Here is a 17939-nt window from a genome sequence, read left to right as displayed (position 1 = left end):
ATACACAGAGATAAGCTAGAATCCGCAAGACAAAGCCCGATTTGTGTGTGGAGTGGGTCCAAGGATCTCGAAGGGACTTTGGAGTAAGTTTGGCTGGTGTGTGAACATACACACTTTCTTCTGAAGGAGATTTGGGGTAACAGCCTGGGTCCTTACTATATAGACCACAATTCATCCACAGCACTTCCCAAGATAGTTTACAAATAAAAAAAAAACTATTCACAATTAAAACTATTCCAGTCTAAAAACAATGTAAAAGCCAATCAGCAAAAGGTGTAACCAAATATCAATCACAGAGGACAAACAGAACAGCTGCAGCAATAATTTGATAATTAAATTGAGAAAGAATTGGTGGGAAAGGTATGGTTTCACTTCTCTCCGAAAAGAGAGATTGTACTTGCTAAACCTCCAAATGGAATACAATGACAATCAAAATAACAGGGGCCACCCCAGAAAAGGCTCTGCTCTTTTCAAGACAGCTTAGAATCCCTGATGAAGCAGGACTTCAGTCAGGGGCAGATCTTAGTACCCAAAAGACTTATCTGTGGTGGAGTGGCTCAAGAATTATAATACTGATAAAGAAGGAATTTATATCTGAAAGATATTAAGGAGACAGGCATGTCAGTTTGTGTTGTTATGTAACCTTTGGAAACTGAGAATAAAGGTATCTTGTTTTTTAAAAGGACAAGGCTGCTTGTATGCTATTATTTTTGCTTTTAACTAAACATTGTCTGACACTTTTGAATATCCAAGTGGTGCAGAAAATACAACTCATACATTTTATAAATAAATTTACACACAGAAGAAGCAGTACAGTTGGAAAGCAGTACAGTTGGAAACAGAGAGCTTACAGTTAAGTTCATGTGTACAAAATAATGTGTTCTTTGTTGACCCAGATCTCAGTTCTGAGGAAAAGAACATTACATAAGTAACCATTGGAGCAAAAGGGGCTATTGGCAGCAGTCTGTTAAAGCACATGCCATTCAAAAAACATATCCCTTGGGTCAGAATTTAATTGCTTTCTGGAGAACGCCCCCCCCCCATGTTGTATGGAATGGTCCTGTGGGCCATTCCAAATATGTCATTCTTCAGAGAGAAAATAAAGAGTTTCTACTGTCTGTTTTGAATTCATTTTCTGTAAAAAGTTTGTTTGCGAAGGGCGGGGGGGGGGGAGAAGGAGAGAGAGGGGGGGGGGTCTCACACCTGCTTAATGCTGGCTGTTTAATGCCAGACCAAATAGTAAACTTACAACTCTTCTGGATCTCATTGTGAGTTTGCCTATCTTGATTACCGTGATCAAGTCTATCACAGTGGCTTTGCCTAAAAGATCCTCTGAGTGATGGGGGAATAGAGATGTAAGGATGAGGAGTTCAGAACCCTCCACATGTCCCAAACTTCTCTCCCTCCTCAGCCAAGCTGCAATACCAGAAGCTTGCTCAGCTATACCGAAAGCGCTAGAGGAGACCGTGTGCAGATAATATAAGCAGCAGGTGTGGTGAGGATATTGTATCCTTTCTGATTATCAGTTCTGTAGACGTTTGTCATCGTGGGGATTCTGTAGAGTCAGAAGAGCAGAGAGAGAGGGACGAGTGAAATGGAGTTGTTTTGTGTTTACAAAGGATTGAAAGGGAGTAGTGGCCTACCGGCTCAAAGGTGGGGGGGATATATTTAAGGATGGGGGGATGCTTTTACCCCTCCTGCCTCGTTTCCCACACCAGCGCTGTATTTTGAAATGGTGCATGCACAAACTGGGCACTTCTGGCCACTTCTGGTCCAAGGAGGCATCGGAGTGGCAAGGAGGTACGCTGCTGGCCCGCTGGACCATTTTAAAAGACAGCGCCGGCAGGGGAATCGCGTCGGGAGGGGTAAGAGCATCCTCCCCTGCCCTTAAAGATTACCTCCCCACACCTTCGAACTGGCCAAACTGCTGGACATTCAAACCAGTTCAGAGGCCTGTAAAAGGGCCTCCGAACTGGTTCATGCACATCCCTAAAAGAGAGCAGATACAAAAGAGGTTTTGGTGCCTTTCACCCACCCTCTTCTTTTGCTGTTAAAACCGAACCCCCGTCCTGCTCTTTCTATGTGATTGAGGCAGTTCTGAATAAGCACGACTTCAGCCATCTTGTCTACTTTTCTCTTCAGTTGATAATATGAATTATGACAATACAAAGTAGTGGATTCACACAGCATTGCCTGGTGCACCAGCTGAGCCTTCCCCTCTAAAATGCTCATCTAGCCCATGATGGTCACACATGCTCCGGAGGCATCATGCTCAGATTACTGGGACACCCTTTCGGTGGGGCTGCTTCTAAAGTGTTGAGCAGCTTCAACTTGTGCAAAGCCAGGGCTCTGCCTGCAGCTGGTTCTGTGATGCTGATCTTCTTTGGTCTATAGGTTACCAATTTGTTTCTGAGCACAATGGAAAGTGCTGGTTTTTATTATCATCTATTGGGGTTGCCAGGTGTCCGGAGGCTCCAAATCTGATATGAGGCAGGGAGGAGGCTTGGAGGTTAAGTGAATCTTCACATGGTAGAGCAGGGCTGCTCAGCTTCGGCCCGCCTGCAGGTGTTGGCCTACAACTCCCATAATCCCTGCCTATTGGCCACTTTGGCTGGGGATTATGGGAGCTGAAGTCCAGAAACAGCTGGGGGGGGGGGTAAAGTTGAGCAGGCCTGTGGTAGAGTGAAGATGGAGTCTAGCCAGGTAGGGGTGGAGAATTAGTGGTGCACAAAGTGGCACCTGACAGGGCAGAGGTGCTTGGTGGCTCGGGGTCAAGCCTGATGGATATGGGGTGAGGCTAATTGTGATCATTCTCATTAAAGTACGTAGAAAAATGCAGTTATCAGGCACCATTTTAGAAGAGGAGTTCCCTTTTCACTCTCACACAAGACAGAAAGCTTCTTGTAAGGCAGCACCTGCAGTGACAAAGACATGCAACACCTAAAAGCAAAGTACAGCTTTTCTTCCAAAATGTTGTTTTATTCATATGCAGATTTTTTGGGTTTATCTGTGTATTTGGTGGAACTCATTTAGATCCTTTGAAGCTTCATGGTTTTATTCATATGCAAAATTATGCAAACGCTATCAATTAAAACTAATGGCCCACATGATGCACAGCATTGCATCTATGCAATGCTGTGCCTCAGGATTGCTGCAGCCCCAGAGCGGCTGTGAATGGGAAATGGCTGAATGGGAATGGGGCTGCCTTCGAGGTCTGCAGCAGTCAAGGTCTACAGCATTACAGAGACGCAACACTGCTCATCTCATGTGGGCCATTAGTTTTAATTGATTGTGCCCCAGGGTGGTGTGCAGTGGCTCTGTACCACTGAACATCATGTTGGCAACTGTGATTATTCTGCTTAGACATCATTGGTTGGATGACAGCCCTAACAGCTATCTGTCTGTCTATCTACATGCACGTGTGCACACACACACAAACACACACACACAGTTGATGGTAAAGGGTTGTCTACATTCTTTTCTTTCTTCCCTTCTTCCCACTGTTCTATTGGATTATTCTCTTACAGCTGTGATTCGGTGGGGGGTGGGGGTGCCCCTCACAGAATTCGCCTTACAGTGCTTTTTAATCTTATATGGCTGTTGGCACTGAAGAATACAACCTCACATTGTGCTCTGGGATTTCTATAGGGCTCGTCTGTGTCCCACTTCTCGCTTTGTGAAATCGCAGCAGTTATGTCAATTCTCATCTTACATTTGTATAGGATTCCTTCATCCTGGATGAACAGAGAATGCCTTGAAGACTGACATTAAAGAGAGATGACCTCACCCATTACTAAAATAGAATCAGTATAACTGGAATCGACAGAGCTTTTCACGGTAGCAAATCAATTGCATGCACTGGGTTCCATAAGCACATATTAGAAACTGGATTTACACCCAGATTTCCACTTGGAATTTTTCCTGCAAGTGTGTGTGTGTGCAGCCCAAGTGTGTGTGTGCAGCCGGGGGTGGGTGCGTGGGGGCGGGGCGGGGGAGGGGGATCCTATGTATTACAAGCCAGTATAACTTCTGGCCCAGCAAGCCAAACATCATGCAGTGAGCCATTTATAGTCTGCTATACAGTTTTTGACAACCCTTCTTTTTATGCAGTCGCAGGCAGCCTGCAAAATCTGGACATTTACTGAGCCTCTGGTGAGGCTCTCTGTTTGTCTTGGTGAGTCACAAAATATGAATCTGCCTTCTTGTGAGTCAAAACACTGGTCGATCTGGCTAAGGACTGAACAACTTCAACACTCCCGCTGCTTTTGGACCACAACTCCTATCATCTGCCCCACTTCTTTGGAATTCTCTTCCCCTTCAGATTCGCCTAGCCCCCTCTTTACCATTCTTTACATCCTTACTGAAGGCCTTTCTTTTCCGCCGGGCATTTGCCTTTGAGTTTACTTTATTTCCTTTCCATTATCTATTTTAGTTTGCTATTTTTAATGTAATTTTGATTGCAATTTTAATGTTACCTTATTTACATGCCACTGTACACCTCCTGGAGTCTTTGGAGTTGGCGGTATATTAGATGCTTCTAATAAATAAATAAATAAAAACCCCAGCCACAGTGGCCAATAGCTGGGGTTATGAGAATTATTATTATTTTTTATTATTATTTATTCGATTTCTATATTGCCCTTCCAAAAATGGCTCAGAGCGGTTTACACAGAGAAATGATGGATGGATGGATGGATGGATGGATGGATGGATGGATGGATGGATGGATGGATAAGGTGGGTCCCTGTCCCCAAAGGGCTCACAATCTAAAAAGAAACATAAGATAGACACCAGCAGCAGTCACTGGAGGTACTGTGCTGTAGCACAACATCTGCAGGAGGGCCAAAGTTGTACAGCTCTGACCTAGCTCAATATTATCTGTGCTGATTGGCAGTAGCTCTCCACAGTTTTAGGCAGAGATCTTTTTCTGCTCTACCAGGAGGCTTTATAGATAGGGCTTCTACCCCAAATCTCCTTCAGAGGAGAGTGTGTGCATTCACACACCAGCCAAACTTATCCCGAAGTCCCTTCAAGATCCTTGGACCCACTCCACACACAAGTTGAGCTTTGTCCTGTGAATTCTAGCTTATCTCGAGGTATTTCCGGGTTTTCAAAATGCTGGTTTTAAGCTACTTTTTCTGAAAACTCCCGGAGCAAATAGGGAGAGGCACTGGCATAGACTCATTAGCATTATAAGAAGGATACTGTCTTTGAAATGCAGATGTAGCTCTTTAGTAATCTCTCTCTCTCCCTCCCCCACCATTGGCTAGAAGGAAAACACGGAAGCATGCCATGTGAACTTGCATCAAAGCAAAACCCAAGAGCAGAGGGGAGGGGCTGCTTCCCTCAATGCGGCGAGTGCGATTCAATGTGGCTTCGCTCAATATTTACCCCACACTATAAGCCATGTGCAAATAACTCCTGGGAGATGCCAGGGGTTGAATGTGAGACCCTCTATGTATAAAATATGTGTTCTTGACCCAGAGATACGAGACAACACATCCTCTTAGGTATAAATCACAATTCAGAGAACGGAACAATCAGCTCCATATGGCCAACTAATCTTTCAACTTGCGTTTCTCAAAAAGCGGCTCCCAAATCCTCACAGCAAGCCACTCTAAAAGCTCAGGGGATTTTCGGATTCAGTTGTTGCTACAGTATGGGTATGTACCATTCCATGGGAAAACCAATGGCAAAAGTTCAACTGGGCTCTGCACAAGCCCTTTGGCGTTCCTAAAGCAACTCTCTGGATTGTGCCTGGAGACTTGACAGTATTATTATTATTATTGTTATTATTATTACATTTTATATCCTGCTCTTCCTCCAAGGAGCCCAGAGCAGTGTACCACATACTTTAGTTTCTCCTCACAACAACCCTGTGAAGTAGGTTAGGCTGAGAGAGAAGTGACTGGCCCAGAGTCGCCCAGCAAGTATCATGGCTGAATGGGGAGTCGAACTCGGGTCTCCCCGGTCCTAGTCCAGCACTCTAACCACTACACCACGCTGGCTCTCAATCAGTATACCCATTGTGAAATCTGATCTGTATACCCAACAGCTGAATGTTTCCTAATTGGTATTTGGAGTATTTCGTGTACTTCATAGGGATGATATGCTGCGTTAGAAACAAGTTGGCTTTGTGCCATCCTAACTTTCATTCTGCTGATTTTCTGCCAATGACTCTTCTTGTAGACTTATTTATTATCATTTTTATTAGGGCTGTATAGAATGATCTCCACTTTCAATTTTCAAGTCAGAACTGGCAATTTTGATGGGAAAGAATTTTCTCTTGAAAAATATTATGTGAATATTCACTTTTTAAAATCCTGTTTGGTGCTTTTGTTTTCCCTGTCTGCTGGTGTGTTGGCACCATGTTCTCCCTGGCTGAGCTGCTTATTTCTACTCCCTGGATTAGTCACATGGGTGATCTCACCCAATCAAGAAGCATGTAGGGAATGTGAGGACATTATGATGCTACATAGCCAATCAGATATGTCTGCATGAAGATGTTACTAAGGGCAAATGAGGGCAATGGTGAGTTAGGGCAAATGAGGGCAATTCAAAGGAATAAGCAAACATTTTTGGAAAAAGTGTGAGACAATTGTTGAAAAAGGAGGTGGTTTTTGGCACTGCCAAAACTTGTTTATGAAAAACAGCAAGGATTTTCAGCTTGGCCCTATTTTTGACCGAGCTCCCCTGTTAATCAGGCTGATTCACTCCAACCCTTACCCGTTTGAAATCATATATCATGGATACCTTTTACAAAACTGCGGTTTTGCTGACAGGTTTAGATGCTTTTGTAGCATGCCCTAAGGGTAGTTGAGTTTCTTGGCATTAGCTCCCCTTGGAACTCTTCCAGATAGTTGTTTATATTTCCAAAATATTTGAGTTTGGAGACATTAATCACATGAGTCATTAATCAATTTGCGTATTTGTCTAAACATTAAAATTGGCTTTTCATTCTGAGCTGCTTCTGCTGAGCTGGTGTTGGAACATATGCCTCCTTCTTGAATTAGGCAATAGGATTGATCCAAAGAAAGTTCTGGGGGTGCACCAATGTATGCACAATGATCCTGGATCATGACATGCTTTATACAGATGGGTGTATCACTGGGCACATGGTACTCCTCTGAGTGCAAGAGCCATCAATGCTAATTAGCCACAGTAGCCTAAATGGGTCTGCCATGTACAGATCAAGTCTACCTTTGAGAATCAGTTGCTGGGAACAAACAACAAGTAATGGCTGACACCACCACACCTTGCTTGGTGTGTGAGCCACCAAATGGACCATCATATTCCACATATGATGTCAGCAGTCAGTGGTTCCCAACCTGTGGTTTGTGGACAACTGATGCAGAGGTGCACCTAGGTAATTTTGGAGCCTGGCCCTAAAGGCCTTTGGAGCCCCACCCCCTGCTGCAAGTTAAGCATCATCCCCCTACACACACACATGCACACACCATGACACACGCAGTATTTTTAACATGTGGTTTCTTGAGGGCACAAACAGCAACTGAACTCACAAGAATGTAAGAATATAAAACAGGTATATTTATGCAAATATGCATTAGCAGAAATATTTCAACATGCAACTTAACATATTACCATTCCACATATTTCTTTCCCCACTCCCTCCTCTGTCTTTAAAGCAGGGGTCCGGCTCAGCCACCCGGCACAGGTCACACACATGCCTGGCCGTCCGGTACAGTGCGGGCCAGTGGTGTGGTGCGGTGAGCACAGCACCCGGGTCGGACTAAAGAGGATTTGGGGGCTCCCAGGGTGTGTGGAGGCCCTGGAGGTAAAAGCGCCTTTGCACTGGTGGTCTACTGTAGGTGGTCTGTGGTGGGGTGGGGGGAGATATTGTATAATCCTGTGTACTTATATATCCTATTCTTTTTCCCACTGGTAGGCCTGCTGCAGGTTAATGTACTTGATGAATACAATATGTTTGTGAGTGAACATAAGAAATGATAAGAAATAGCTGCATTTTTAATACTCTTTGATGTATACGTTTGTCAGTCACAGGCAGGCAATGTTAAAAATGTTTTTAACAGATGGCTTACGTGGTGGTCTTCAAAGGTTTTTGATGACGATGTAGTGGTCCGCATTAAAGAAAAGGTTGGGAACTGCTGCTCTATGTGCATTTAAAAAATCCCTACTTTCCTCCAAGGGGCTCCCCATGTTTTCTCAGTGGAGACATGGTTCCTTCACCCAGTGTTATTCTTGCAGCAATACTGTGAGGCAATTTAGGCTGAGAAGCAGTACCTGGACCAAGGTAACCCAGTGAGCTGGATGGCTAATTGAATATCTGAACATGAGTCAAAACTTATACTGACTCTCATATAACCCAAAGTGGGGAGCAGAGCTAGGCTACAAAGGGGAATGATGTCATATACAATGGTGTTGTTTCAGTGACCTTTTAGTGCATCCCCCCCTGCCCCCAGACACACATTCAGACCTGGCTCTCCATAACATATAGGGGGCATTCCAAAATGGGGAGGGATTCATTCCATCCTAATGTGGAATGTGAGGCTTGAACTAGCCGTGGTATGGCAGGAGTTGACTGGAAAGGTTTTGATACTGCCCAAGCCAATTAGCAGATGATCTTCCCCACCCTATCTTTTTTATTGCTAGGGTACAGTGGAAATGAGGGGTTGCTCTGTAGAACCTCTTTTGTCCCCAAAGCATTGTGGATTTCTCTCTCTCTCTCTCTCTCTCTCTCTCTCTCTCTCTCTCACACACACACACACACACACACACACACAGAGAGAGAGAGAGAGAGAGAGAGAGAGAGAGCATCTTGGAAACAAGACCCTAAATTTCAATTCAAGTGTCAGACTCTATGGCCATCTGCTGAAGCCGCTCAAATACCATGTCTAAAAATACCCTTAAAAGCTGTATGTTGAGAAGCAAGAAACTTGATGCAGACCCAAATGAAAAGGAAGAATGTCATGGCCTTGGGGAATAAGTACATTTTTAAAGCATTCATAGTAATAGAAGAGTTATTTTCAAAGAAATGTTGAGCTCTTCTTTTTTGACTGCTGTTCGCCACACATGTTCCTTTCTTACAGAATGGCAAAGAAGAAGAGAGAGGAGAGCTGGCCTTGTGGTAGCAAGCATGACTTGTCCCCATAGATAAGCAGCGTCTGCCCTGGTTGCATCTGAATGGGAAACTTGATGTGTGAGCACTGCAAGACATTCCCCTCAGGGGATGAAGCCGCTCTGGGAAGAGCAGAAGGTTTCAAGTTCCCTCCCTGGCTTCTCCAAGATAGGACAAGATTTTTTAATTGAACCAACAAACTACCAAAGCATACAGTACGTTGCCAAAGCACAATTATATACAAAGTGGTTGTTTGTACATGATATATCTACAAAGATTTACACACAAGGATTTGGAAACCCACAAGGTTATGAAGTATATGCCGGTAGTACTGTAACTAAACTCGGGGGTGGGGGATTTCAAGGCACATCAGGTAATCGGGAGGGGTTACGTCCGACGTCCATTTCCACAATTTGTTCCATTGCTGTTTAGAAGAGATATTCTTGTCTTTTTGCACATAACCATACAAACTTTTCCAGAAGAGATTTACTGTCTCATCTGCGTGAATTTCTTGGTCGTGTCTTCCCTCCCTATTCCTATGCAGGAGCATTGCATAAATGACATACAGGTTTATTAACCTGATTACGAGAAGGGGAACATTCCAATTCTCTGGTATGAGGGCACCCGTTCCGTCCCGTTTCCTTGAAGGTTTCTTTCTGGGACCTCGAAAGGAGGTTCTATCGCTCAAACCCGAGGTTAGTTCTTCCCAAGTCTGTTTTTCCATATCAGATTCCACTCTAACAGCTTGCTTACTCCCTGCCACAGTCTTTTGGCTACCACACACTCTTTTAAGAAATGTGAGTGGGTGGATGTAAACCGGACTTACCTGATACCTGTAAATCTCCCTCAGCCCTATCTCCAAGATAGGGCTGAGAGAGATTCCTGCCTGCAACCTTGGAGAAGCTGCTGCCAGTCTGTGAAGACAATACTGAGCTAGATAGACCAATGGTCTGACTCAGTATATGGCAGTTTCCTATGTTCCTATGTTCCTAAAATGATGCCAAAACCTTGCGCCTATGCTTACAAGTTTGCTCAAAATGGCAGCTGAGCAGAGAAAATGGCTGCCATCATAACGAGGTTCATTGGCAGCATGGACCCAATTGGTTAGCGTGTTTGGCCAAAGTGGGATCATGGGTCACTGTACTAGGAGACAAACCTGCAGTTGTCCAGTTCAAGACCCATTCCTGGAGATAAGCATCTGTTCAGAAGGCAAAAAGGACCTTGACTCAAAATTAGCTAAATTATGACATTTCTTCCACCTAATGGTGCAGTGGGGAAATGACTTGACTAGCAAGCCAGAGGTTGCCGGTTTGAATCCCTGCTGGTATGTTTCCCACCTATATCGGACAGCAGCGATATAGGAAGATGCTGGAAGGCATCATTTCATACTGCGTGGGAGATGGCAATGGTAAACCCCTCCTGTATTCTACCAAAGACAACCACAGGGCTCTGTGGTCGCCAGGAGTTGACTCTGACCAGGGGCATAGCAAGGTTGGAGTGGGCCCAGAGACAAGATTTTAAAATGGGCCCAATTCTCACTGAAGCTCAGCTCATGAAGTAAAGAAATCTTAAATGAGGCTGAATAGTTAGTGGTAACAAACAGCATAGTAAAAGCATAGTAAAATTTATACATAGATATAGGTATAGATATAGATATAGATATGTAATATAAAAATAACCTATGTGCCACTATAGAACATCATCCTAAATTATTTTTTAAAAGGTTTTGTAAATTGTGGACCATGCAAGTCATTTAATGGTACTGGAGAAAGACATGCTGTTCTGGTAGTGTTGGGCACCCCAACATTAGATCCAGAGGTACAGGCCCAGAATTATATGGAATTCAGGCCTGTGTCTAGTTTCATTTTATATTAAGAAATGAATTAATGCCTGGACTCGGGGTGAATTGACACTCCAGATCTTAACTGGTCTGTGAGGGAAGAGGCGATCCAGCATTCTATTGTGAAATGGGTACTCAAGGAAGCACAAAAGCCAGGCCAGAACAATCCAAATGCTAAAATGTGACTCACTATCAAATAATGTCTGTGGAAGAGGCCGGAGGCTGATCTCCCCTCTCCTGTTGCAAGAAGTCCATGTTAATTCTTGTCAATGATTGACTCAATTGCTCTCTACAGAAATTCAACATAGGTAGATGCATACAAAGAAAACACCTATTTACTTTAATTCTTAGTTTACTAACACTTTAACACCTTTTGGGATCAGGCTAGCAAATCTGGGACAAGAGAAGATGCCCATTTGCAGCTCAGAGATGCAGATTTGCTTTGGGCAATGTCCCCCCCTTTTCTAAGCTCCTAGCTTACAGAAGATGGGATTCAGATCTCTCTGGACTGGCCAATATCCTGAATAATTAAAAGACATTATCCAGAAGGTAACAGCTTTGTCACCCTTTTGGGGACCCAGGAAAAGATGAGGAGATGTGAATAGACTCTATGAGAGATCAAAGGAAAATACAACTATAAAGAATGAGGCTACTGGACAGAGAACTAGCAGTCTTGTGCCTACACGCAAGACTTGCTCATGAGTAATCCAAGAGTTTGCTGCCCAAGCCGCGGGGCTAGAGGCAGGAACTCTGTCCATGGACAGGAACTGTCTGTGACTTCCACTGCGCAGTGGGAAGTCAAGACTTCCCCAGCCATGGTGCTTTGACACTCAGCCGTGCTCTGAGCAAACTGCATGCTTGATCCAAAAGCTCCTGTCTCCAGCCAAAAGCCTCGCTCCTTCAGCTGAAAGATCCACTGTTCTCAAGCCTCTGATCTGGGTAATATGCTGCCTCCACAAGCCTTGGATCCCTCCATCCTTCCCCCTTCTTCTCCTTTCCCCTCATCCCTCTACTAATTCCTGATCTCCCCAAACCATGCCAGCCCTCAGCCTTCCTTACCTCCCCACCCCCTTTTCCGTCTATATCAGAATTGTATTAGGCTCTAGGAAGATTTAATACACACACATGTTAGTTAGGAACACTGGGTGAATATTGGTGCTGGCTAGGGTTGAAATACTGTTAGTACTGTTGATAGAATGTTCTGCTTTCTGCTCAGCTAGATTGATGTTGTTATTCTTTTATACTCAATAAAGCCCATTGAATCATTTAGGATTGGTTTGATCTCCTTTCTTCCTTGCGCCCAGATCCTACATGGTCACCATATAAAAGAACTTGGTCACTTGGTGACACTATGAGACAGGCCTAATTTTGTATGCTAGCTAATGAGCATATTTAGTATATAAATCAGGCCTGGACCACAACAGTAGCTCCAGGTATTAACACTCACATCAATTTTGGAGGATGAATACAATTGAAGGAAGCCCGGGCAGGTGCATGGCTGGGGGAGTCAGTCATGTGACTTGCCTCTGGGGGGGGGGGGCAAGGCAGTGGGCCCTCAGACAACTGTCTCCCCTTGCCCTATTATAGTTACACCCCTGACACCGACTCGATGGCACACTTTACCTTTTACCTAGGTGATGGCAACTAGAAGCCTCCATTTGAGGGACCAGATGGAGAGTTCAGGGGATGAGACAGGGTGGGAACAATCTGGGATCCAGACCCTGGAGGTTCCTCCTGTGCGCGCACACCAGGGGAATTCAAGCCAGTATCTCTAACTCATCCTGAGGACACAGCCCTGTGCTCATCCCCCAACTTGAAGGAGTTCCCTGAGAATCTACTGGTTGTAGCAGAGGGCCCCAACGTCAACAGAGCCAGTGTTTGAGCAATTGAGCAAGGCCCCTTTAAAGAACAGAGCCTTTCCAAGGAAATGAGTGGGACCGATTCACCTTGCTTAGGCAGCAACCATAAGAACTGGTGGTAGTCTGCTGCTAGACTTTGCTGGAGCAACCCTGGCCTATGCTGTATTACCCAGCCCTGCTACTCTGCTCAACTCTGTCTGAGGGTCTGGTTCATGGAGCTGTCTGTGATCTAGTGTGCTCCTGGAGGCTCACTCTGGAACAGGATAGATCTTGGCTCAGCAACAGTACAAGTGAAAAGAATCTTTGTCATTGTAGACAGTCACAAGCTGAGCTTGAGTTGGTAGGATGTCTAGATCTGAATTTCTGCATTAAGCAAGCAGGAGATTGGAGAGCAGAGTCCCTCCAACTCTATGATTCCATAGGGCAGTTGCCACGAAGGGCATTAGGGTAGGAGAAGCCCCCTACCCTAATCTGGGAGTTTTGTGTGCTCCCAGTCCCAGTTTTTGATCGTGCATCAAGTTCAAAATGAGGTCCGTGGCGGGGAGCTTGTTCAGGCATGCCCTACCCAGATTCTGTCCCCAGCTTCAGAACTGTTGGAAGTGAAGGACTTTGAGCTGTCTCATGGCTCAATGACAGAGGGGGACAGACTAGAGATTCTGGGCTAGAGGGGTCAAGACATTGGTCATTCCTCCTCTCTACTGCTCTGACACTATTCCTTTGATATGTAGATTGCTACTCTCAGGGACTTCCTTTCTTCCTGCCTCCCTTCCTTTCTTACCTTCCTTTCTTCTCCTTCACACACGCTTGCCTCTCTCTGCACCATGTGTGCACAGAGATGCAGACAGCATCTGTCTGCATCCAGCTAGCTAGCTAGATTAGAAATCCTATCTCTCCACTTTCCTATCTAGAATGGAGTTCTCCAATAAAGACTCCTTATATTGATTTGAAACTATGAACTGGCTCCAAGTTTCTTTGGCTCTTAGCAGACATGCATGCCTAGGCAGACTCCACTGTGTTTTTCCTCTGTGCACTCTGCTGTAATAAAAAGGTATCTCTTACCAGAGAGAATTCCCCACAAGAACAAGGTATTATTCTGGACAACTGGGAAACTTGCAGAAGTGCTGGTTGCTCAACCCCCTGTTCTGAGCAGCCCCAGAGCTCCCTTTGAAGTCCACAACAGCCCCATAGTGTAGAGTTATGGCTCTGTAATGCTGCACATCGTGTAGACCATTGTAGGCAAATTGGAATGGGTTCCGAGGAGGGCAACAAAGAAAGGGTCTTCAAAACAAGCACAATGAGAAAAGGGACCACATATGTTTAGCCTGTAGAAGAGAGTAGAGTAGTGGGGCACGGCAGCACTCTTCAAATACCTGAAGGGCCATCATACAGAACAGAGCAAAGGTGTGTTCTCTGCTGCCCCCGAGAGGGCAGAACTTGACCAAATGTGCTGAAGTTATAGGAAGGTAGATTTTGGCTGAACTTTAGGAGAAGCTCCTTAATGGTAAGTGCGGTTGGGCAAGGGAACCAATTAGGGGAGTGGGAGGCACTCCCTTGTTAGAGGACTTCAGGCAGGAGCTGGACAGCCATCAGTTGGGAATGCTCTGGCTCTGGAATTCCTGCACTGAGGGTTGGACTATTTATTTATTTATTTATTTATTTATTTATTTATTTATTTATTTATTTTCAAATTTGTAGACCACCCCAAATTTCTGTCTCTGGGTGGTTTACAACAACATAAAACAGATTAAAAATGAAAACCATTCAAACAATTTAGAACCACGGTCCAGTTAAAAAGCTTGGGTGAAAACATAAATCTTTAAAGACTTTTTAAAATTTGTCAGAGCTGTCAGAGATGAGGAGGCTCTTATTTCCTGAAAATAAACCAATAGATACAATAACAAAAAAAAATATAACTAAATATATAAATACAAATTATATTAAAGGTGAAAGACATATGTGTATAATAAATTACATGTGCTGTTAATCATCTAATCCAAAGTCTAGACTATTGTTTGCTTCTCTTCTGCCAATTTTCTCTTAGGCATTGTGTATTTCACACCTAGTTTTATGTCTGATTCTGTTCTCTAATCTGCATGAGATGTGTTTGAATATGCCCTGTATGGAGCATGTGGTGGCAAATGTGTCAATGGGGAAAGATGGTATAATTGGGAATTACTCAGTTACTTACTCTTTCTCAGTGATTCTCCTTTCTCTTCTTCTCCTATTCTCCCCAGACCCCAGTGGAAAGATCCTTACATTAACTATGAGCTTGGGGTTATGTTCCGTGGGGAAGATGTGTCATCTGCTTCCCATTGTCATCATGGTATTTGTCATAATCAAGAGCAAAGAGAACACTGGAATATCAGCAAGTCTGTTTTCTGGATGTAAGATGGCACTTCAGCTTTCCTCACACACTGATTCATATTCACTCACCCAAGAGGTCACCAAAATTATTAGGGTGCTACTTCTGCAGTAGACTGTAAACTGAAATCTGGTGCAAAAAAATAATTGGAGACAACCTGATGATTAGAAAAGTCTAAAAATTGTATATTTGCACAACACAAAGGGAGTATGCTCCGCCTATGCACATTCAGTGAACACGTCAGGATGTTCTGTCACGAGGGCATCGTGGATTCAGAATGCATGTAGACTAGAGAGTTATGTTGTTATGTATTCGCCCTTTAGTAGCCATGGATTAAGCCACCTAATGGCGTAGCAGTGGAATGCTTGACTAACAAGCAGAAGATTGCCGGTTCGGATCCTCGCTGGTACTATATTGGGCAGCAGCGATATAGGAAGGTGCTGAAAGGCATCATCTCATACTGTGGGGGAGGAAGCAATGGTAAACCCCTCCTGTATTCTACCAAAAGAAAACCACAGGGCTCTGTGGGCGCCAGGAGTCGAAATCGACTTGACGGCACACTTTACCTTTAGCCATGTATTGTTGCTGTGTGGTCTAGTCAGCATGGTTGATGACCACACAAATGGCCACTGTGCATGTGCAGAGGCTATGTACGTGCTGGTGCCGCACGGGGCAGCTGGGAGGCAGCCTGCTGGCTCACAGGCATAGCTGAGGAGAATGCCGGGATGGCGGCAGTGGTGGCGAGTGAAGGAGGAGCTGGTATAGACTGGCTCACCTCCACTGTAGAGGGCCTGTGTGAGCCCTGGATTTTAAAGGGAGGTGACCACGATTCGGACAGCCAAATCGCATTTCAGCACATCCCTAGTGCTGAGCAAGGTAAGAGCTGGACACTGCAACACAGAAGGAATGTTGCTGCTTCAGCTTCTTGCAACAGACTCTCCGTTTTTTTTTAGCGGCTGCCCTGGCAGAGTGAATTGGCCCCGCCCCTTTCCTAGGAAAAGCTCAGCTTCTTAAAGAGACCATACCTTATTTTTTTGTTCTTTTATCGGTGACTCTGGCAGTGCGGACACCTCTGAACTGGAGGACAAAGGGAGGACCACATTCTCAGGTCATTGTGGGGGTGCTGGCTCAGTTTCCTCTGGTGTGCGGGGTCCCCGTAGCACAGGGTCATCTGGTCTGGATCGTAGGTTCTTCCAGTCCTGTCTCATCCCCTGAACTTGCCACCTCATCTCCCAACGGGGTGTGTGTGTGTGTGTGTGCACGCGCGGTTCTGGGGTCATGACATGTAGGCTGCCTCTACATGACAGGGAACCCTGGAGCAATCAGGCTTTATGATCCCTAGAGGAGTCCTGCATGTGATAGCTGTATGCACAGAGGTTCCTTTCATACTTAGGGTGAATTTTCAGGCATCGATGAAGGCGGGGTGAACATCAGGAGTGGCAGCATTAAGGGCATAGCCACCAGGCACAATCCCTCTCCCTCCTATGCATTGGGAATTCCAAAGTGGGGTTTATGTTCATGCACCTCAGGTTTCCCATATAACAGGAGACAGTAAGCCAAGCCAAAAGAGCAACACAATGAAGATATAGGAAAGCCTCCTATACTTAACATATGTACACCATCAGATGGGGTGGATGGGTTAGAGGAGGGTTGAGAGGAGTGTTTCCATTAGCATCCAAGAACCTATCTATACGATTGATTGACCGACCGATTGCTTTTATACACTGCTGTTTTCTGTAGACCCCAAGGCAATTTACGTCAACCCCACTTTAACAATAGAACAACAATAAAACAACATTGTTGCTGGTTCTTTCTTCTTCTCTTCCTCACAGGCGGTAGATGCAAAATAAATTTATTAGTTTGGTTATATATTTACTTCAGATCCTCTTCTGATGTTTTCTCATGTGGAATGTAAACAATAGTAAGGCTGACCACTGTGGGAGGTTGGGTTGGTTGGTTGATTAACTTCTAACTCAGCTGCTGTAACCAATTGATGGATCAATTAAAAATCCAATTCTACAAAATCTCAGCATAAGGATTTCTTCCATTCTTAAACTCCCTTTTCCTTTGGTGGATTTACACACACACACACACACACACACACACACACACACACACACACAAACTTTCTTGCACTAAGTGCTCTTTTTCAGGACAACTTCAGATGCGACAAAAATTCAGACATGGAATGCCCATTCACTTAGGAAAAGAGGACAATCTGCACAGATAGTCATGTATGATGGATGATGATAGTATTTCTTTAAATCTCATTGCTGGGGCTGGCTGTACAGTGTAAGCAGTGGGGCACTAGAATTTAAGAGGTACAAGAAGCAGGGCCATTTTCTCAACTGGAGAAGTGGGTGGATGAATCTAATGACAGCCAACCAAGGACATGCCCTTGACCAGTCACTTGGCTTGCCAAGGACACATCCTTGAGGAACCGGCCGTTACATGACTCAGGTCAGTCTTTGATGCAGGTAGCCCTTCCTACCACATTTCCCATATCTGCATACTTTAAAGAAGTGGTTCACTTCCATATTTATTACCTATCCCACTTTTCTTCCATGGAGGAGCTCAAGGTGGCATACACGAGGTTTCCAGATGGTCACCCATCCAGGCACTGACCAGACTGAGACCTGCTTAGCTTCAGTAGCATGGAACATAGGAAGCTGCATCATACCAAGTCAGACCATTGGTTCATCTAGTTCAGTACTGTCTACTCTTCACCGACTGGCAGCAAAAGTTGCAGATTGTAGTCTCTCTCAGCCTGATCTGGAGATG

At 44.7% G+C, this 17939-nt stretch overlaps 1 long non-coding RNA gene across 1 annotated transcript in view; it reads right to left on the bottom strand.

Moving 5' to 3' along the window:
* The window catches only part of LOC128323106 (uncharacterized), a 32734-nt gene extending 17654 nt beyond the window's left edge, over positions 1–15080 (bottom strand). Inside the window, exons 1-2 of the long non-coding RNA XR_008306170.1 lie at positions 14985–15080; positions 11128–11226 (exon numbers count right to left, since the gene is read on the bottom strand). This is a non-coding gene — a long non-coding RNA (uncharacterized LOC128323106). The remainder of the gene's footprint in view (positions 1–11127; positions 11227–14984) is intronic.
* Positions 15081–17939: the final 2859 nt, after the last annotated feature.

Source organism: Hemicordylus capensis, chromosome 4 (genome assembly GCF_027244095.1).
Source record: "Hemicordylus capensis ecotype Gifberg chromosome 4, rHemCap1.1.pri, whole genome shotgun sequence".
Lineage (NCBI taxonomy): Eukaryota > Metazoa > Chordata > Lepidosauria > Squamata > Cordylidae > Hemicordylus > Hemicordylus capensis.
The sequence above is the reverse complement of the archived record's forward strand: the minus strand, read 5'-3'. Positions and strand labels throughout refer to the sequence as shown.